Source organism: Cucurbita moschata, unplaced genomic scaffold (genome assembly GCF_002738365.1).
Source record: "Cucurbita moschata cultivar Rifu unplaced genomic scaffold, Cmos_1.0 Cmo_Scf00117, whole genome shotgun sequence".
NCBI classification, from domain to species: domain Eukaryota; kingdom Viridiplantae; phylum Streptophyta; class Magnoliopsida; order Cucurbitales; family Cucurbitaceae; genus Cucurbita; species Cucurbita moschata.
In genome coordinates, this window is record NW_019268633.1 from 12086 (window position 1) to 35509 (window position 23424).

The 23424-nt window shown below is 36.4% G+C and overlaps 2 non-coding genes across 2 annotated transcripts; both read left to right on the forward strand.

Moving 5' to 3' along the window:
* Nucleotides 1–3499: 3499 nt before the first annotated feature.
* On the forward strand, nt 3500–3573 carry TRNAI-AAU. The gene has a single exon. It is a non-coding gene; the product is annotated as a tRNA-Ile (tRNA).
* Nucleotides 3574–14816: 11243 nt separating this feature from the next.
* Nucleotides 14817–14890, forward strand: TRNAI-AAU. Its single transcript has one exon. It is a non-coding gene; the product is annotated as a tRNA-Ile (tRNA).
* The last annotated feature ends 8534 nt before the right edge of the window (nt 14891–23424 follow it).

Genomic DNA, 23424 nt, shown 5'->3' on the forward strand with positions numbered 1-23424 from the left:
TTCCTAGACATCAGAATGCCACTCTTTCCTAACCCATAAAACGTTACAGTTCCCAGACATCAGAATGCCACTCTTTCCTTACCCATAAAACATCACTGTTCCAAGACATCAGAATGCAACTGTTTCCTAACCAATAAAACGTCACTGTTCCTAGACATCAGAATGCCACTTTTTCCTAACCCATAAAACGTCACTGTTCCTAGACATCAAAATGCCACTCTTTCCTAACCCATAAAACGTCACTGTTCCTAGACATCAAAATGCCACTGTTTCCTAACCCATAAAACGTCACTGTTCCTAGACATCAGAATGCCACTGTTTCCTAACCCATAAAACCTCACTATTCCTAGACATCAAAATGCCACTGTTTCCTAATCCATAAAACGTCACTATTCCTACACATCAGAATGCCACTCTTTCCTAACCCATAAAATGTCACAGTTCCTAGACATCAGAATGCCACTCTTTCCTAACCCATAAAACGTTACAGTTCCCAGACATCAGAATGCCACTCTTTCCTTACCCATAAAACATCACTGTTCCTAGACATCAGAATGCAACTGTTTCCTAACCCATAAAACGTCACTGTTCCTAGACATCAGAATGCCACTTTTTCCTAACCCATAAAACGTCACTGTTCCTAGACATCAGAATGCCACTCTTTCCTAACCCATAAAACGTCACAGTTCCTAGACATCAGAATGCCACTCTTTCCTAACCCATAAAACATCACTATTCCTAGACATCAGAATGCAACTGTTTCCTAACCCATGAAACGTCACTGTTCCTAGACATCAGAATGTCACTGTTTCCTAACCCATCAAACGTCACTGTTCCAAGACATCAGAATGCCACTGTTTCCTAACCCATAAATTTTCATAGTTCCTACACATCAGAATGCCACTCTTTCCTAACCCATAAAACGTTACTGTTCCTAGACATCAGAATGCAACTGTTTCCTAACCCATAAAACGTCACCGTTCCTAGATATCAGAATGCCACTCTTTCCTAACCCATAAAACATCACAGTTCCTAGACATCAGAATGCAACTGTTTCCTAACCCATAAAACGTCACTGCTCCTAGAGATTAGAATGACATTGTTTCGTAACCCATAAAACATCACTGTTCCTAGACATCAGAATGCGACTCTTTCCTAACCCATAAAACGTCACTATTCCTAGACATCAGAATGCCACTCTTTCCTAACCCATAAAACGACACTGTTCCTAGACATCAGAATGCAACTGTTTCCTAACCCATAAAACGTCACAGTTCCTAGACATCAGAATGCCACTTTTTCCTAACACATAAAACGTCACAGCTCTTATTATTTTCTCCTATGTTTTTCCTTGGCGACATTGTCTTCTTTTTATAAAAATAGAGTAAACATAAATAATTTGATTTTTTTTACTTCCGTAATGTTACCTAGAATAATCAAATAAACTTTAAAAAAATATGGATGGGAAAAACTTATTAAATAAGTATCTTTTTAACGTTAAATTTGTTTCAAATTAACCTTTATGTGAAATATATTATAGTAGGATAGAAATGAGTGAAGAAGAATGGTTGAATAATTGTACAAATGATCTAATAAATTAATTAATTTTATTAGGTTGAAACCCTATCAAATACAGAATTGAAAACAAAGACAATATTATTCTTTTTAAAGTTCATATATTAATGACACAAATCTTTACGAATTTGTAGTTCCATGGTCTAGTGGTTAGGACATTGGCCTTTGAATCTAGAGTAACTTGAGTTCAAATCTCGGTGGGATCTTTTTTTTTTTTTAAGACGTTTATGCACAAATAGTAAGAGGAAGCTTTGAGAAGCTTTGAGGTTGTACGAGGCAAAGTGAGGAAGCTTTGAGGTTGTACGAGGCAAAGTGGTCAATGATTGGATACTTTAGCAAGATTTGGAGTCTGTGTGACTTAAAAGATAAAAGTAATACATATAGACTAATCCAGTCATGATCTAGTTAAAGGAAGAAACTAAATCACATGTAAGAATTTTGAAGGTTTGAATTCATGTTCAATGTTATATCTTGTTAGGAATCACGACTCTCCACAATGGTATGATATTGTCCACTTTGAGCATAAGCTCTCATGGCTTTGCTTTGGGCTTCCCCAAAAGGCCTCAAACCAATGAAGATAGTATTCCTCACTTATAAACCCATGATCTTCCACTAAATTAACCAATGTGGGACACTCCCAATCCCAATAATCCTCAACAATCCTCCCCTCGAACAAAGCACACTATAAGCCTCCCCTGAGGCTTATGGAGCTCTCGAATAGCCTCCCCTTAATTGAGGCTCGACTCCTTCTCTGGAGCCCTCGAACAAAGTACACCATTTGTTCGACACTTTAGTCACTTTTGACTACACCTTCGAGGCTCGCCATTCTTTGTTCGATATTTGAGGATTCTATTGGCATGGTTAGGTTTAGGGCATGGCTCTGATACCATGTTAGGAATCACGACTCTCCACAATGGTATGATATTGTCCACTTTGAGCATAAGCTCTCATGGCTTTGCTTTGGGCTTCCCCAAAAGGCCTCAAACCAATGAAGATAGTATTCCTCACTTATAAACCCATGATCTTCCACTAAATTAACCAATGTGGGACACTCCCAATCCCAATAATCCTCAACATATCTGAGTTAGGATGATGTTGTTGGGCTCACTAATTTCCCATAGCTTAAGTAATTTTTATGAATCAGATATTGAACAAGGTTTCTAGACTTGTTTTATAATAGTGTTCATATCGATTAGGAGGCTAATCAGAGACAAAAAAGATAACAAGATGAGCCCTTAAGCCAACTTGATACCTCTATTCAAAGAGGGTGGATTGTGAGATCCCACAACAGTTGGAGAGGGAACATTCTTTATAAGGGTGTGAAAATCTCTCTATGCGTTTTAAAAGCGTAAGGTAATCCCGAGAATCAAAAGAAGATAATACCTGCATGGGTCAATTTCATTAATTCTCAATAATGATATATTTAATGATACTAGAAGATAATCACTTATAGCTTTAAGTTTATTAGGCATAAAATTATGTAAGCGAAACTCGATTGACTAAATGAGGAGCTACCGATCTACAATGTGCATAAAGTCTATGGCCTATTATCTTAGTTGGTTAGAGCATCGTGCTAATAACGTGAAGGTAGTAGGTTTGACACCTGCATGAGCAAATTAAATTAATTTTTAATAATATCTTTTCATGATACGAGTTAAAACACTGTGAACTTTTTTTTAAAGTTTATTATGCATAAAGTTATGTAAACGAAACTCGATTTACTTATTTAGGAGCCAACGATTTATAATGTGCATAAAACCTATCACATAGGCCAAATTTTATTAATTCATAATAATATCTTTTCATGATATGGAGTTACAACATTACGACTTGAAGTTTTAATTTTATTATGCATAAAATTATGTAACCTAAACTCGATTGACTAAATTAAGAGCTATTGATCTACAATGTGCATAAAACCTATGGCCTATTAGCTCAGTTGGTTAGAGCGTCGTGCTAATAACGCGAAGGTCGTAGGTTTGACACCTGCATAGGCCAATTTCATTAATTTTTAATGATATCTTTTCATGATACGAGTTAAAAAGACGGATCTGTGCCCATATGTTCTCTTATGAAGGATGACATTCGTGGATTTCTGAGAGTCCTTTCGGAACAAGAAGGATCTGAGTCGTTCGATATGAAGAAGGTAAATGACTTTCACACTTTTTCTTTAGATCTGAACCGTTCGATATGTTCTTCTATGAAGCATGAAACTTTGGATTTTTTAGAGTCCTTTAAGGAACAAGAAGGACGTAAATGAACTGACTTTGAAGGCCAAATTCATCAATGCAAAGGTCAGTAGAAAAAATTTTCCGGCAAGCCACATGTCGACTTGCGGGAGGGAAAGCGCGTCAGACAGCCTGAGGGACACATATTGACGATTAGGTGGAATAATGCGTCAGGTACGTTGTAAAGTGACACGTCTCCACTCGATATGCGACATGCAGTAGCTCTTCCGACCCACGCCCACATCTAACCCAGTTTGACTCGAAGGATGTTTGACCCGATCCGCATGGTGCCACACTTCAATGTAAAGAATTTCACTTCCTAGCGCGCACCTCTGGTTTTGAACCCATGACTCATCAGCAACTGACCTCTCTTTCTCCACAACTTCTTCAATTCGATTCACAAGCTCAGAAATTACCTTCCCATTCTCTTCCTTTTCTATTTGAGACAGAAAGAACTCTCACTCGCTCTGCCCCTTCCTCCTCTAACCTTTCAATCTCCATTTCTAAAAGCTTTCTTTTCTTTTTCAATCTCTAATTTGTCCTTCAAAAGGGCTCGTTTGCCGATCGCGTGTTCAATCCAGATTCCTTTTTCAATTTTCTCGTCTCCGATATCGCGATTTTGCCAAATCCGCTACGTATCCCCTCATTTCCAACGGCTTCCACAACCTCACAACTACCACCATCATATTTTGCTCCGTCGTGTTCTGTCTCTTTCAGATCTTCATTTTGAGCCATCAAGAGAAGACCATCGTTTGTTGCGTCATCTAAGGCTAGGTTGATTGTTTCTTTCATCTTTTTATCAGCTCGACAATCTTTTGCAAATTGCCCCTCTGCCACAATTGTAACATTTGTCGGAGTTACAATCGTTCGCATAATGACAATATTTGTGACATTTGTAGCACTGAATGTTGGAGTAAATTGATCGACCGCCTCTTCCTCGACTGCGTCCTCTTCCACGCCAATTTGTTTGGCTCAACTGTCCCTTCTTCTTATAGTATCCTTCATGACTGTTACCTTGACCACCATGACCATTTTTACTACTTTCACGGCCAACACCTATACCTTCAAAATTATTAGAGTAGAGTACCTTTTCATCTTTGATTGACGCCTTGGTTTGAAGTGCTTGATTGAGTGTTTCCTTCTTCTTCTTATGTTGCTCGTGTGCCTTGAGAGAACCGGCTAGCTCATCGACTGTGAACGTCGCTAGGTTCTTTGACTCTTCTATCGCGCATACAACATTCTCAAAGTTGTTGGTTAATGACCTTAAAATCTATTCCAAAACCTGCGTCTCGGCTAACATTTCTTCATTTCGGTTGAGTTGGTTTACCACAGTTTGTACATGCGTGATGTAGTCAGATACACCTTCTGACTCCTTCATCTTCATGCTCTCCTACTTGCCACGAAGAGTTTGGAGACGCACTTGCTTGACTCGGTCAATTCCTTTGAACACTTTTCCTAAAGTGTCCCACACTTCTTTTAATGTAGTTGCACTAGCAAGCTTCTCAAAGCCCGACTTGTCAACGACTCAGAACTACATGTATAGTGCCCCCTTATCCTTTGATCGCACCTCTTTTAACGCCTTGTTTCATGTCGCTGTATAACCCGCGATGTCTTTTCGTTCTTCTAACCCTTCTTCGACCACCTCCCATGCATCTTGAAAATCGAGAAAAGCTTTCATATGAATGCTCCAATTCTCGTAGTTTGTCTTCGTTAGTCGCGGTAGCGGCATTTGACCTGTCACATTCGTCATTGGCTTGATACAAATTTATGAAGGAAAACTCATAAATTTGTGAAATAAACCTCACACACACTAACGATAGAAGAAGACAAAGAACACTGTTTATTTTAAAAAAACAATCCTCTATTGCTTCTTTGTTTCTTTTATTTTTTTTCTCTTCTCTGCTTGACTGTTTTACCATGGTAATAACAAATGTATTTAGAACGTCTGCTAAAACTAAATATAGACATCAAGATGCCACTGTTTCCTAACCCATAAAAAGTCATTGTTCTTCTAACATTCTTGGCCTTTCATCTCCAACACTCTTGGCCTTTTCCTCTAGGACTGACTCTTGGATTTAAAACCCACTAAAATTCTCCATGGGGAATCCGATCCCTGCTGCTTCCTTGCGGGCAAATCCCTTATCCTGATCCCCACACAAATAAATAGAGAGTTTCGTGGAAATAGGGAATGAAATAAATGGTGGGGTGATGACAGGGAATGGACATCGCTACATGTGGCCCCTGCACATGTCGTGTTTTATGATTGTATGACATATACTATGTTATGTATATGCTATGATATACGATATGTTGTATACAAGTTAAGCTATGATATCATATACACTATTCTAGGACTAAGAGAAATTAGAAAATCATGAATTGTTAATTATTAAAAATATGAAATGAATCAAGTATTTATATCTCATAGGAACACTATGCTAGGAATAGATTGGTGGTATGACTAGCGCCATGAATATATGTCATTCTTTAATGTTATGGGACCTCATGCATTTTGTATACCACGTTCCTCGAGATACTTCTATATTATGTTTAGTACACCCTATGTCTATGTATTGTTAATCATGAACAATATGACAAGAATCAAGTATGTATGTCTCATAGGTACGTTATGTCGTGTTTTAATGTTAGGGATCTCATGTATTTTATATGCCAAGTGCATCGGAATACTTCCCCATTATGATTTGTACAGACATACCTTACAATATTTATGTTCCTTATGATATTATGTGGGTCTTTTCCCTTTATGGTATTTGGTAGTGTGAGCGTGCACAAGCTCGACGAGGCAGACCATCAGAGTACTCTTATACCAACAACTTGGTGGTCAATGTGCATATTCATGGGTCGTGTGTACGGAAGTACAACATATTTAACTTTGCTCGGATGGAAAAGAAAAGCCCAAGCCCATGCCACAATGTATTTATGAAAGGATAGGTCTCACTATATTACACGTAATTCATATTCCGACCCTAACAGTGGGATTACTTATTGAGTATTTATTAAAGTACTCAAACCACATGCTATTCTTATGTTAAAGTAAAGGTAAGATACCCATTTACGGATGACAACATTGCGTTGAAGGCCAAGGAACCAAATTTAGGGCAGTTGCATTCATGTTATTTTTAATGATCCTTAGGTTTGATCAGGGCCTTGCTTTATTTTTATTTAAACTATGTTATCTGTTTTCCACTATGTTGTTCATAAGCGTTTTGGCAATAGTTTGGAACAAGAATCGAGCTCCCAATAGTAGGCAATAAGCATTTAGATTTTTGGTCTCCTACCCTCAAGTTTCTTCCAAATTCGAGAGCAATTCTACACCATTTTGATTCAAACTTGTTCTTACAATGCTAAAAGTGCCTAGAAATCATTCCCCCAATCCAATTCGTCATTGAAGCGCTTCAAGGAAAACTCAAAATTTAAATCCGAGGATACACGAGAATACATCAAGCAGGGACGATCCCAATTGTACCTCCAAGGAATGTTTCCATAGAAGATAACCAAGGGAAATAACCTCAAGAACAAGCCCAATTAAAGAAAATCCGTTTTGGGCACAAATTAGGGGTAAGTTTCAAAATCCTATCTACGGTTTTTTTTCCTTCAAATTAAGGATTCCTTCCGCTTCAGAGCAGTAAGTTACTTGTACTCCATTTTTACCAACTATGAAGCCAAGAAAGTTAACTTTTTCCATGCAAAAACTACCCTTATTAAAATTAACATAAAGTTTCTCTTTCCTATGCATAATCAAAACTTACCTAATATGCCACATGCTCATACAAAGTCTTTGAATAAATTAAATTATCATCAAAATGTACAACAACATGCTTTCCTAAATATTCTCTCAAAACGTAATTCATTAAGCCCATAAATATACTAGGAGCATTAGTCAACCCAAAAGGCATAACAAGTCATTCATACAATCCAACCTTAGTCTTGAAAGCTCTTTTCCATTCATCTTCTATATGCCCTCTCAATTCTTTTTTGTGCTAAAATTTCTCTACCCCTTCTTCTCACTCTTCCTCTCCCACCCCTAGGACTATGTCCCTCTAAAAGAGTGACATTAACATCTTCTTCATTTTCAACTTCTTCATTTGAGAGTAATTCTCTCCCTTGAAGATTACCTAAGGCTATTTCAATTCACTCCATCCTGTTTGTCGATGTAACTTGATTTAAACGAGTAATAGTTCTGACTTATGTTTATTACACACAAAGGTCGGCTATTTGAGAAAGTGACTAAATTATGATCAAGGTAGGCTAATACATGGTAAAACAAGTCTTATAATAGCAAGCTATTCAATGAAATCAAGATAAGTTAATTATGAAATAACAGCAAAATAAAAAAAAAGAAAGAAGAGCACAAATATATTTTTAGATTGAATTGCAGATTGAAGAAAAAAGAATTTCAAAGAGAATGGTGGTGTAGATTTGAGAACAACTAACTGTCTAATAAAATACTGGAAAATTTAGAAGCTATCTTTGAGGAAAAAAAAATATCAAACACAAATATTCCAGATTTAGATGAAATAAGAAGAAGGTGAATAGCAGATTATTTGATCTTGAAATAAAGATATAAATGGTAAGGACCATTTATAATGAACAAATATGATAAGGATTTCTTTTTTTGTTTTTTTTTTCAACTCTAAATATGATCTTCAAAAATAAAATAAGAACAAGGTCAAAAATGATAAAAAGGATGGAAATGGCAGCAAGAAATAAATGGACAGATTTGAAGAAAAGAAAAACATAAACGAATAAACAAGAGATAAAATCAATTCTAGAATAGGCCACATAGATGCAAACTAAGCTCTGATACCAAATTGATTAAGCATCCTCAACCCAACCATCCAAGTTTAGTGGAAGCAAAAACCTTTGAATAAAAGAAATTAACTAATTTGTCCAATCTTTTGTTTTTGTATTTTTTTTTTCTTTCGTCAGTTTTGGTCTTCTTGTTAGATATTCCCCCACTATTCTCAAATGGCAAGTCATCTGATCTTTGAGGAGTCATTTATGTCGTATAGTCATATATTGCATATTAGCCAACTCACCTATTGCAACTTGAACCATAGTAGGGAAAATGGTAAAAGCACAACTAAATTACATGATTTCTGGTATGCTTAGAAGAGTTAAAGTGCATGGCACCAATGGCTTAGTAGAGTTCAACTGCATGGCACCAATGGCCGGGAATAGCTTAGATAAGCTAAATAGGGCACAACGATAATAACTCAATTTTAAAAACTTCAAAGCACAACTATAATAACTCAATTTTCAAGGCTTCAAATCATTTTTCATGGTACTGACAAAGAAAAAAATTGATAAAAATTGTTATGAGATTCGAAAATAAGGACAACTACTCGTAACACATAGAACTGACGTGAAAGAAAAAAATTGATAATAATTTGAACGAGATTCGAAAACTAAGGACAACAACTCGTAACACATAGAATTGACGGCTCGAGACGACCCTACTCTGTGACCTTAACTAACCATTAGTGATCCCCCAAAAAAGAAAAAGTAATATATAGTGCAACTATAAGTAACCTACTTGTAGGCGGTAATCGAATCCTTGATCGAGTGAGTTGCCACTGGTTTTTCTCTAGGTTATAGAAAGTTTAGGTGTAGATTATATGTAACGACCCTAGTTTTCTAGGGACCTAGAGTCACTAGAATATGCATGATGTAACTGCTTTATGCGAAAATATTTTTTACATTATGTTTTTGTATTGAAGATACTCCTAAAAAGAACACAATATTACTATTAAGAATGCCAGATTAAGACTATGTAACAATGTCAGGAATCACGAACCTATAAGGGTTAAATTTGTCATTAAATTTTTCCATATACTAAAATGGAATGATTCATTCCCATTGCTAAAAAGAGAGATGAACCTCCGACCTTAACACGTTAACAATCATACACTCTAACCAACTAAACTATTCCAACAAATTATGAATATTAGCCTAGATATTATCTACTTTGACTCATTCCATATCGTCGTCAACCTCACGGTTTTAAAACACGTCTAATAGTAAGAGATTTTCACATGCTTATAAGAAATGTTTCATCCCCTCCCCAACCGAGGTGGGAATCCCCTTGTGTTCCCAGCAACCTCGTTGGCACACCACCCAATGACTAGCTTTAATAAATTTGTTACAAACCAAGCCCACCTCTTTCAGATATTGTCTAATTTGGCTAATTACGTATCACCATCAGCCTCACGATTTTAAAATATGTCTACTAGGAAGAGATATTCACAACCTTATAGGAAATGTTTGGTTCCCCTCTCCAGTTGCTAGCAAATATTGTTTGTTTTGGCCTGTTACGTATCGTCGCAAGTTTAAAAGTTTTAAAACGCTTCTTTTAGATCAAGGTTTCCACACCCTTATAAGGAATGCTTCATTCCTCTCTCCATCCAATGTTAGGTCTCACAATAAATAGTTAGGATGGCTAAGTGTTTGAAGGCGTTAGGAGTCAAGTTTTGGTCCTTGTGAGAGTGCGTGGGTTGAAATCCCACTTTAGACAACTTACTTAGAAAGGTTTTTTCTATTCAAAAGATGTTTTCACAACTTTAAGGAATGGATTCATTCATTTAGCAGAACCTCTGACTTTGTTGTTAAAGCCCACACGCTCTAACAAATTGAGGCATGCAATTCTCAATAAAAATTTTGGTCTTTGGTTTGAAAGATATTTCTATAAGGTACATTGAAAATTTAAAATATATGTGCTCATTATGTAAAGCTGGCTTTCTTTTTTAGGGCATGCAATTCTCAACTTCCATTGACAAAGTGGGAAATGGTGATTTGGAAACATCCTTCATTTCATTGACAAGGTGGGAAGTTGTGATTTGGAACCATCCTTCAAATCCACTTCTTCATACTCATTGCAAATTAAAAGACGAAGATTTAAATTAGTAGAGTATATATATATATCTACATACTCATGGTGGAATCCAAGTTTTTATTTTAAGTTTTGAAATTTTAAAAACAAAAAATTAAACTATTTAATTTTTACATAATATTTATTAGGTTTTTAATGGTTTTATTTTCGTATTTTAATGTTTTTATTTTCGTATACTTCTTTAAATTTATATGTATATATTTATCTTAGTTGGGATGTATCTAACCTAAAATTTTAGATTTGCTATGGACTTAGGCGTGCATATCGTCAATCCAGGAACCCAATTCTATTGGGACTTTAAGGAGAATTTTTTTCGAACGACATTGTTTTGGTGTGACTTTGAGAGCAAATTAGGGCATGCTTCATTCGAGGTTTTCTGGTAAGAAAAGGGAACATGGCTTTCTGATCGATGGGGTAATGAAAGATGCATATGGTTGGCAGACAGTAATTAATAATCCTCTAAACAAATTTGAGTTCTTGCACGCATGGAAAAATGGTTGTTCTCAACCTTATTAAATAATGATCTAAGTTAGTGGATGAAAATGTCGCATCTTTATTGCTTTTGTGGAACAAACCTTTGTGAGAACCACCAAGAAAATAAAGTTGTTTTAGTTATTTACTATGGGAATAAAACGCCAAAGTAAATGAGAGTAAAACTACTCTAAATTCAATTCTCGTGGTTGATTCAAATTCACTACTCTAAATACTCTAAATTAAATTCTGGGTTCAAATTCACTACTCTAAATACTCTAAATCAAATTCTGGTGGTTGATTCAAATAATATCAAGACCGTTACAAGTTAGATTTAAATTCTAAATCTAGGTCTAGAGGCATTACACCCTTAAATGAAGCAATGATGTTACGACCGAGATCCATCGCTAGCAGATATTGTCTTCTTTGGACTTTCCCTTTCAGGCTTCCCCTCAAGGCTGTAAAACGCGTCTGCTAGAGGAAGGTTTCCACACCATTATAAAGGGTGATTTGTTATCCTCCCCAACTAATGTGGACATCACACATCATGACCTTATTCTCTTCTTCAAGTTCGAGTAAGGTTTGATGTGTAGTACTTTTCTATACACGAAACACACATGCGCACATGGACCCATTAAGTGAGCTCGTATACATACCTTATGGGTCTGATGGCAGGCTTGCGAACACTCACGTTGCCGGAAACCACAAAGGGGAAGGAGCATGCATAATATCATAGTGTACATAATCATTACGAGAAAGTCTCTCGATGCATGTGACATGTGAAATGAATGAGATCCTATAGTTTCGAATCATGATACATAGTTATGATGCAAATCATACATCCATTTTATTTTTCATGACATAGAATTCCTATGAGACATACACACGTATATTGGACAAATCTTCTATGGTTAATATACATGGTTTATCAATGTCTCATTGGCACAACTTGAACATGTTAACATAATATGTGTGGTGTAATATGTGAAGGTTCAAACATTATATATCATTCATATCACAACGTAGATTCATAACATATATATCATTCATATCATAACATAAAATGTAACACCCCTAATTTTCTTGAGCTAATTAGTGACGTCAACTCATGCCTGCACATAAATGCAAAAATTCATGATAGACATTTTTAAAATAAGGCCATGGACTTACCTAATTAATTCAAAACATGAAATTCAACCATTTTAAAGGAAAATCAAGCTTCACACAAACACCTAACAAAATTGACTGAAATCCAATATGTCATATCATGTACTAACTTAAAATTCAAAACTTTCAAAACATTCAACTGCCCTATTATTGTCTATACTGACTTCCATGGCCTGCCCAACCTTCACCTTCATCCATAGGATCTTTACCTTCTCTCTCCTATTATTTGTTTTAATATAAATGTAAGATATTGTGAAGTCCTAAAAAAATATGCCAAAAAAGAATGTGCCGGTAAGGTTGAGTTCACTCCAACCCTTCCACGCCAAATTGGAGTTAATAAAGAGTACTCCAAAACTGCTTATAATTAACACCATATCAAGTCTCATTTTCAAGAGAAGTTGTTTTTTCTTAAAATGGGAGTTGAGATTCTCCACCTTATTCACATTGGAGAAGTTGCTTTTATTAGAGATTGTATTAACAAGTTGAGAATGACAGACATATTCTCTCTGATTAGTGGGCAACTGATCTCCATTTTAAATTTGGTCATTGGATTCGATGAGTTGTGTCTCTTCTATTAACATACTTAGAAGGCCATTTCAATATGTCATGATTCAATGATTTTATACAAAGTTACAAGGCCATTGGTATATGTCCATATTTAACCAAGATTTGGGTGGTAAATGACCAACATACCCCTAAAGAATTCTAAAATGTTTTCAAGATTCCAAAAGACCTCAATTGTTAAATAAAATTTTTAAGAGACCCATTTATGACCTTAAGGCTAAGTATGCAAGATCATGAGGAAATTAGAACGGTTTGAGGTATGAACTCTAAGAAAAATGACGAAACAACCCCTAAAAACCTTTTATAAGAATCAAGGTTTGTTATGAATATCAAATGACAAGATGGGTATATGAAACTATTCTTAATTATCTCAAGTTTTACTACATATAAGAACATTTATTATGCTTATGCAATATCATTCTTAGATGAGAGTTTTATTAAGTCACTCAATCAAGAAATTTGAGGAAATAACATTTTTTTTTTTTTGAGATGTTTATGCACAAATAGTAAGAGGAAGCTTTGAGGTTGTATGAGCAAAGTGGTCAAGGATTGGATACTTTAGCAAGATTTAGAGTTTATGACTTAAAAGATAAAGTAATACATATAGACGAATCAAGTCATGATCTACTTAAAGGAAGAAACTAAATCACCGGGAAGAAATTAGGAAGGTTTGAATTAAGGTTGAATGTTATATCTAAGTTATTCCAACATTAATTCCAACATGAGATCTGAGCCTTGAATCTAATTGAATTTTTTTAGATTATGGCCTAGACAACTTGGTTAAGGTAGACCGAGCCATAGACACATGAGCTACTAAGTCAGGACTTCACACTCCTTAACATTTGTTTTAGAGAGCAATAGCTCTAGTTATTAAGAGGTAAGAATGGGCCCACACGACGATATATTGAACATTAAGAGCTGATCCAAATAGTTATACATACATGGAGAAACAAGGGTTCCCTCAAGTATATGAACCAAGAAGGCAAGGTTAAAAGGTTTTCTCAGAGTTCGATATAGTTGTGTGGGTTAGAGTGATGTTGTTGGGCTCACTAATTTCCCCTAGCTTAACTAATTTAAGCTTATGAAAAATTGAAAGAAGAAAGGGTCCGAGCGTATCAAAACCAAGCCAGATCAGCCAAAATATTGACCAAGAGCCGTAAAAAAATATATTCTTCGACTGACTTTAAACAGTTAAAGTGGGCTTATAAAATGAAGTGATGGACCTCCCTTTTACAGTGGGACAATACCATTAATTCTCTTAATAATATATTTTCATGATACGGGATTATAACACTACGAACTTTAAAGATAATGTCTTAAAATTGGAAAGTTTTGAACTTTTATTATGCATAAAATTATGTAACATAAACTTAATTGGCTTGATTACGAGCTATGGATCTGCAATTTGCATAAAACCTTTGGCCCATTAGCTAAGTTTGTTAGAACGTCGCACTAATTAAGTGCGAAGGTTGCAGGTTTGCCACTTGGACGGGTCAATTTCATTAATTCTCAATGATATATTTAATGATACGAGGTTAAAGCACTGCAAACTTTAAAAGATAATGACCTAAAGTTTTATATTTATTATGCATAAAATTATGTAACCTAAACTCGATTGACTAGTTTAGAGGCTACTGCTGTGCAATGAGCATAAAACTTGTGGCCTTTTAGCTTAGTTGGTTAGAACGTCGTGTTAATAACACAAAGGTTGTAGGTTCGATAAATACATAGGCTAAATTTTATTAATTCTTAATAATATCTTTTCATGATACGGGGTTACAACACTACGAACTTTAAAGATAATGACTTGAAGTTTTAATTTTATTATGCATAAAATTATGTAACCTAAACTCGATTGACTAAATTAGGAGCAATTGATCTACAATATGCATAAAACCTATGGCCTATTAGCTCAGTTGGTTAGAGCGTCGTGCTAATAACGCGAAGGTCACAGGTTTGACACCTGCATGGGCCAATTTCATTACGAAACTCAATTGACTAGAATTAGGGTAGGAGCTAACGATCTATAATGTACATAAAACCTGTGACTTATTAGATTTTCGTGCTAATAACGTGTAGGTTGTAGGTTCGAATCAACACCTGAGGGACACGCATGGTGCCACGCTTCAATTTTAAGAATTTCACTTCAGTTTTGTACCCACGATTCATCAGCAGAAATTACCTTCCCATTCTCTAACCTTTCAATACCCACTTCTACAACGGAGACTTTTCCACAGATTTATCCACGATAGATTTTAGTTGTTGCTCTAAATCTTTGTTCTCCTTCTGATGATCTGGAAGTTTCTTTGGCTCGTTCGCCGATCACGTGTTCAATCCAGATTCCTTCTTCAATTTTCTCGTCTCCGATATTGCGATTTTGCCAAATCCGCTGTATATCCCCTCATTTCCAACGGATTCCACCACCTCATAACTACCACCATCGTATTTTTCTACATCGTGTTCTTTCGCTTTCCGATCTTCATTTTGAGCCATCAAGAGAAGACCTTCATTTGTTGCGTCATCCAAGGCTAGGTTGATTGTTTCTCCCACCTTTTTATCGACTCAAGAACCTTTTGCAAAATGCCCCTCTGCCACAATTGTAACATTTGTCGAAGTCAAAATCGTTCGCTTAGTGACAATATTTGTGACATTTGTAGCACTGAATGTTGAAGTAAGTTGATCGGCCACCTCTTCCTCGACTGCGTCCTCTTCCACGCCAATTTGCTTGGCTCGACTATCCCTTCTTCTTAAAGTATCCTTCATGACTGTTTCCTTGATCACCATGACAATTTTTACTACTTTCACGGCCACAACCTCTACCTTCAAAATTTTGAGAGTAGAGTACCTTTTCATCTTTGATTGATGCCTTGGTTTGAAGTGCTTGATCGAGTCTTTCCTACTTCTTCTTCTTACGTTGCTCGTGTGCCTCGAGAGAACTGGCTAGCTCATCGACTATGAACGTCGCTAGGTCATTTGACTCTTCTATTGCGCATACAACATTCTCAAAGTTGTTGGTTAATGACCTTACAATCTTCTCCAAACCCGCGGCTCGGCTAACATTTCTTCATTTCGGTTGAGTTGGTTTACCACAGTCTGTAAATGCATGATGTAGTCAGATACATTTTCTGACTCCTTCATCTTCATGTTCTCCAACTTGCCACGAAGAGTTTTGAGACGCACTTGCTTGACTCGGTCGATTTCTTTGAACATTTTTCCTAAAGTGTCCCACGATTCTTTTGAAGTAGTTGCACTGGCAAACTTCTCAAAGCCCGACTCGTCAATGACTCAAAACAACATGTACAGTGCCCCTTATCCTTTGATCGCACCTCTTTTGGTTCTTCTAACCCTTCTTCGACCACCTCCCATGCATCTTGAGAACCGAGAAGAGCTTTCATATGAATGCTCCAATTCTCATATTTTGTCTTCGATAGTCGCGGTAGCAGCATTTAACCTGTCACATTCGCCATTGGCTTGATACCAATTTGTTAAAGAAAACTCACAAATTTGTGAAATAAATCTCACACAAACTAATGATAGAAGGAGACAAATAACACTCTGTTTATTTGAAAATAATTCTTCTTTTTTTATTTTTTTTTCACTCTACGCTTTACCATTTTACAATAGAAATAACAAATGTATAAGGTCTTCTAAACTAAATACAGACATCAGGATGCCATTGTTTCCCGACCCATAAAAAGTCATTGTTCCTTTAAAGATTCTTGGCCTTTCATCTTCAACACTCTGGGCCTTTTCCTCTAAGACTGGCTCTTGGATTCAAAACCCACTAAAATTCTCCATGGAGAATCCGATCCCTGCCACTTCCTTGCGATGAATCCCTTACCCTGGTCCCCACACAAATAAATAGAGGATTTCGTTGAAACGGAGAATGAAATAGATGGTGGGGATGATGACAAGGAATGGACATCGCTACTTGTGGCCCCTGCACATGTCGTGTTTTATGATTGTATGACATATACTATGTTATGTATATGCTATGTTATGTATAAATACGATATGTTGCATGAAAGTTACGCTATGATATCATATACACTATTGTAGGATTATGTTATGTCATAGAACAATGTTATGGTTTGCTGTTATTTGGTGCATGATCCTTCATGTATCATTTCATGTAAACTATGTTAATACGTACTCTCTATGACTATGAGACATTAGAAAATTATGTATGGTTAATTATTAAAAATATGAAATGAATCAAGTATTTATCTCTCATAGAAACACTATGCTAGGAATAGATGGGAGGTATGACTAGCGCAATGAATATATGTCATGCTTTAATGTTATGGGACCTCATGCATTTTGTATACCACGTGCATCGAGATACTTTATATTATGTTTAGTACACTTTATGCCTATGTATTGTCAATCATGAACAATATGACAAGAATCAAGTATGTATGTCTCATAGGAACGTTATGTCGTGTTTTAATGTTAGGGATCTCATGCATTTTATATGGGAGGTGCATCGGGATACTTCCCCATTATGATCAGTACAGATACATACCTTACAATATTTATGTTCTTTATGATATTATGCGGGTCTTCTTCCTTCATGGTATTTGGTAGTGTGAGTGTGCTCAAGCTCGACGAGGTAGACCTATGGAATACTCTTATACCAACCCACCTGGTGGTTAATGTACACATTCATAGGTCGTGTGTAAGGAAGTACAACATATTCAACTCTGCTCGGATTGAAAAGCAAAGCCCAAGCCCACGTCACAATGTATTTATGAAAGGATAGGTCCCACTATATTACATGTGATTCATATTTCGACGCTAACAATGGGATTACTTACTGAGTATTTATTAAAGTACTCAAACCACATGCTATTCTTATTTTAAAGTAAAGGTAAGATACTCATTTACGGATGACAATATTGCGTTGAAGGCCAAGGAACCAAAGTTAAAGTAGTTGCATTCATATTATTTTTAATGATCCTTAGATTAGATGAGGGCATTGTTTTATTTTTATTTAAACTAATGTTATCCATTTTCCACTATGTTGTTCATAACAATATTGTTTTAATGAGTTCATTATGAACATTGAAGTCCATAGCACCGTTTATGAAATGTTGTAAATGAATTCTTTCATGCATAGTAGTAATGTCATGGTGACGATAGTGTTTAATAGAAAAATAGAGTAGTTGGTTATAAGAACCATGAATAAAAAGGGGATAAAAATCTGTGTCCTCTGACCGGTGTAGATAGTTTTTACTGATTATCTAGAAAGTTCAATCTCAAAATCATAGTGATTCTCAAGCTCTCAATGTCGGTTTAAGCTTCCCCTATAAAGTTGAAAGTTTAGGCAATAGTTTGGAGCAAGAATCGAGCTCCCAATAGTAGGCAATAAGCATTTAGATTTTGGGTCTCGTACTCTCAGATTTCTTCCAAATTCGGGAGCAATTCTACACCATTTTTGTAACAGATTAGATAAAAAAAAAAAAAAACGAAGTTCGCCAAAGTTTTCGTTCGCACACGACCCACAAAGGGCGACTGATGTCTGGGTCACCACGGAAACCAAACCCAACCTTCAGCCACCTCGAAGATACCTGTAGAGAAGAAAAAAAAGTGAAAAACTAGAAAGACGTCAAAACCTCTGTTTTACACAACGAAAGTAACCCAGAGACTTTTACACACGCTAGGGGTAGATTTAGACCAATCCTACACGTTGTACACCACCTAAAGTTCCAAGAAATTTACTTTAAGATCGTTTCCTTTTCGTTTGTTTCGAGAAATATATCGATCAATTCCGATTCTTTCTTTTTCTATTGATTCTTTTCCGATTGAGATGTATGGATCCATGGGCTTATGGTTTATACATTCGTTTTAGTCTCGACTCTAGGAATAATTTTTTTCGCTATCTTTTTTCACAAACCGTCTAAAGTTCCAACTTAAGAGGCGAAATGAATTCTCATTATCTCAATTGAAGTACTGAGCCTCACAATAATCCCACAGACTTTTACACACCAGAGGTAGATTTAGACGAATCCTACACGTTGTACACCGTCGGGCAAGGGAGACAGAGTGTCGGATTTCCAAACCCTCTCAGATATGGGAGTATTAGGCCTTTACGAACCAAACACATACCAAAAACAGAATTAGGGGGAGAAGGAGATTTGGAAACGGAGAAAAAAGGAGGGAAAAAGGACGTCAAAACGACGTTACCGAGGTGAGAGAGAGGTCACTAGAAAATCGGTGAGTAACCGGGCGAAGGAGACGAAGTCTGACCCGAAAGCCGAACTCCCGTGACTCGAACCGAGCCCAATCCACTTCTGCCTAAACTGCGGCTGACGACACTTTCGCGGCCCAATCACCTCAGTACAAACCAGAAAGCCCAGTTATGGCCTAACCCACCAGCCACGACTCGAGAGCAAAAGCCCAACAGCCCACCTACACGTTTTCCTTCAGCCTAGGCCAGCCCATCACTCGTGATCAACCCGAAAACCCACGCCTCGTCCTAAGACTGCTGTACACGCGTTGTCCTCTGGTTATGCCAAGTGACATGTCTACAGCACGACACCCCTCGGCTCCGGTGACTAATTGGCTCGGCGGTGGCTTCTCAGCTCCAGCGGCTTATTCAGCTCGAGAAACTTATTTCCGACCCATTTCTCACCGTTTCAACCCTCCTGGAGACTTAGTTTCGACCCCGTTTGAGATAAAATAGATCATTTTAAGGTTGTATTTCACAAATTCAAGTTGGAAATTGATTATATTTGTGAAATACTAACGAATGTGTCGAATGATCCAATGGGAACCAACCACCAATAGAAGCGTAGGACATTTACGAGGAGCTAGGAGCTTACGTTTATATTTTAGGGAGTACTTCGGCTAAGGCCTACTAGGTAAGTGGCTCACCCGTCGTAGGTTACGTGTTATTTGTTATATGTTGGCACATGCCCATGGATTCGCACATGTCATTAAATTGTATGCTAGACTAATGTGCTTAAGTACGTAATCTTGTGAATGTGAATGTATGTTGTTTAGTCTGATGTGATATGTAGTGCTTATGACGTTTATGATGTTCTTGAATGATTATGACATGATTGTATGAAATATTTGAATGTAAACAGCATGTAATGTATGACATGAAATACGGTAAATTGCTCGAAATATAACTCCGATAGGATTACGTATGTTATGTAGACTTAAAATGAGAAAATGACATGTTAAGCATGAAATAGGACAGTTATATTTGTTAATGACAAAGGTAGAAGTAATGGGGACCTCATGCATTATGTGTTCTCATGCATTTGGGGGGATACCCCTATCCCATCACGAGGGTACGAACGCGTACATCCAATGGCAGGACAACAATCGTTATGCCTTGCATAGCGCTGCCGTGACGATTACTAGTTCTAATGGGTGTCCGGCCTAAGAAGCTCCTAGAGTATGCTCACCGGACAAGGAAAGTGGCCCAGCGGTGTGCAAACTAGCTGGTGAGCCCATACTCGCTCGTATGGGCTGTGTGTAGAGTATATGGTACACGTCTAAATTTACCCATTAGAACAGCACCGTAGGGAAAACGAAATGAAAGATAGGTCCCATCATCTCTTTGCATGTGATTATTGCATAACCCAGATAGGAGGGTCACTTACTGAGTATTCTAGAAATACTCAAGCCTTGTGCTACCTTACTTTTCAGATAAAGGCAAGGCACCCATGTGAGATCGACGGCGGCATCGTACACCCCCGGACCGTGGCACATGCATAGGGTAGTTGTTTTCCATTTTTGTAGTATAGGTTAGTATAGGCTGAATTCGGTTTGCATCATTAGTATAGGTTAGAATAGGTTGAATTGTAATCGCATAATAAACCATAGGGTAGTATAAGACAACTGTTTCAGTGTTGTAATCGTTTTTCACAAGGTAATAAAAGATGTGTAGTCGCATCTATGATAAGGGCCCATTTAATGTAAATTCTGCATTTCAAGATATAGTAATAACCTTAGATTAAATATGTAAAATTTAGGTCGTTGCAGTTAGTCGCATTTATGATAAGGGCCCATTTTATGTAAATTTCGCATTTCAAGATATATTGATGATCTTAGATTAAATAGGTAAAATTTAGGGTCGTTACGATTTCTCTTCAAACTTGTTCTTACAATGCTGAAAGTGCCTAGAAATCGTTCCCCCAATCCAATTCGCCATTGAAGAGCATAAAGGAAAAATTAAAATTTCAATCCGAGGATACACAAGAATACGTCAAGAAAGGACGATCCCAATCACACCTCCAAGAAATGTTTCCATAGAAGACAACGAAGAGAAATAACCTCTAGAACAAGCCCAATTTAAGAAAATCCGTTTTGGGCTCAAATTAGGGGTAAGTTTCAAATTCCTATCTACGGTCTCTTATCTTTCAAATTAAGGATTCCTTCAACTCCAGAGCAAGAAGTTACTTCTACTCCATTCTTGCCAACTGTGAAGCCAAGAAAGTTAACTTTTTCCAGGCAAAACTACACTTATTAAAATTAGCATAAAGTTTATGTTTCTTAAGCATAATCAAAACTTACTTCATATGCTCATACAAAGTCTTTGAATAAATTAAAATATATTCAAAATGTACAACAACATGCTTTTCTAAATATTCTCTTAAAACGTGATTCATTAAGCGCATAAATGTACTAGGAGTATTAGTTAACCCATAAGGCATAACAAGTCATTCATACAATCCAACCTTAGTTTTGAAAGCTCTTTTCCATTCATCTCCTATATGCCTTCTAATTTAATGATATTCAGATTTCAAATCAATCTTTGTAAATAGATATGAACCATGCAATTCATCAAGCATATGGTCTAGCTTGGGAATAGGATGTCGATACTTTACAGTGATTTTGGTTATGGCTCAAGAATCCACGCACATATGCCACGTTCCATCTTTCTTTGGCATCAATAAGACTGGTACAGAACATGGACTCAAACTCTCTCGTATATAGCCCTTATCTATGAGCTCCCCAACTTGCCTCTGAATTTCTTTAGTCTCAGTTGGGTTTGCTCTATAAGGAATGACTGCCCCCGGAATGAAATCTATTTTATGTTCAAGATCTCTAATGGGAGGTAGTTCTTTAGGTACTTCATCTTGGAACAAATTCTCAAATTCTTGTAAAAGAGATTAAAATTTATCCTTTCAATATGACCTCCTTGTATTCCTCCACTTCCTCTTTACCCTTCGATGTCTCATTTTTGTTCTTTTTTTCAATCTCATACTTAGCTCTAACCTTGGAATTTATCCTTTCAATATTTGCATTTTTTTTCCAAGGTTTGTAAGTAATAGACTTAGAAACAGCATACCTCTTGGAGTTCTCCTTCTCCCAAGCTAGTTGACCTTTGATTTTGACATCAAGGTGTAACAATTCTTGCATATCAAAGTACGCTTACCTATCCACTTGGTGAGCAAGTTTTTAGTTCATCCCACCGAGGAATCTAGCCATTGAATCCTCTTTGTCTTTATCAATGCATGCTCTATTCATAAGGGCCTCCATTTCTGTGTAATATTCTTCATTACTTTTGGATCCCTGTAGCAGAATCTAGAGTTTTTGTTTGGGTACTCGAGAATAATGCTTCGGATTGTAAATTTTTCTCATTAATGTCTTCAATTCCTCCCACATTTCAATTGGTTTTTCATAGTTTTTGTTGGACTCTTTCTCTCCCACCCTAGGACTATGTCTCGCTAAAAGAGTGACATTATCATCTTCTTCATTTTCAACTCCTTCATTCAAGAGTATTTCCCTTCCTTGATGATTACCTAAGGCTATTTCAATTCACTCCATCCGGTTTGTCGATGTACTAACAACTTGATTTAAATAAGTAATAGTTCTGACTTGTGCTTCTCTCAACCTAGCTTCAATGATCTCCCCTCCATTTCCTTCGTCTTGGTTCATGATTGTACAAAAAATAGTTAAATATGCTTAGTTCTCACATACACAACTCACTAATTTTATACTCAGGGACACTCGTGTTTATTACACACAAAGGTAGGCTATTTGTGAAAGTGACTAAATTATGATCTAATACATGGATAAAGCAATTAATAACAAGCTATTCAATGAAATCAAGATAAATTAATTATGAAATAACAACAAAATAACAACAAAAAATAAACAAAGAAAGAAGGGCACAAATATATTTTTTTTGGATGGAATTGCACATTGAAAAAAAAAGAATTCCAAAGAGAATGGTGGTGAAGATTTGAGAACAACCTAACTTTCCTTTTTTATAAAATACGAGAAAATTTAGAATTTATCTTCAAGTCTAAATGATGAGAAAAAAAAATCAAACACAAATGTTCTAGATTTAGATGGAATAAGAAAGAATGTGAATTGAAGTGTATTTGATCTTTATAAATGGTCTAAAATAAATGGTAATGACCATGTATAATCAACAAATATGATAAGAATTTCTTTTTTTTTTTTTGTTTTTTTTTCTTCAGGGTCTAAATATGATGCTCAAAAAGAAAATGAGAACAAGGTCAAAATATGACAAACAAGATGGAA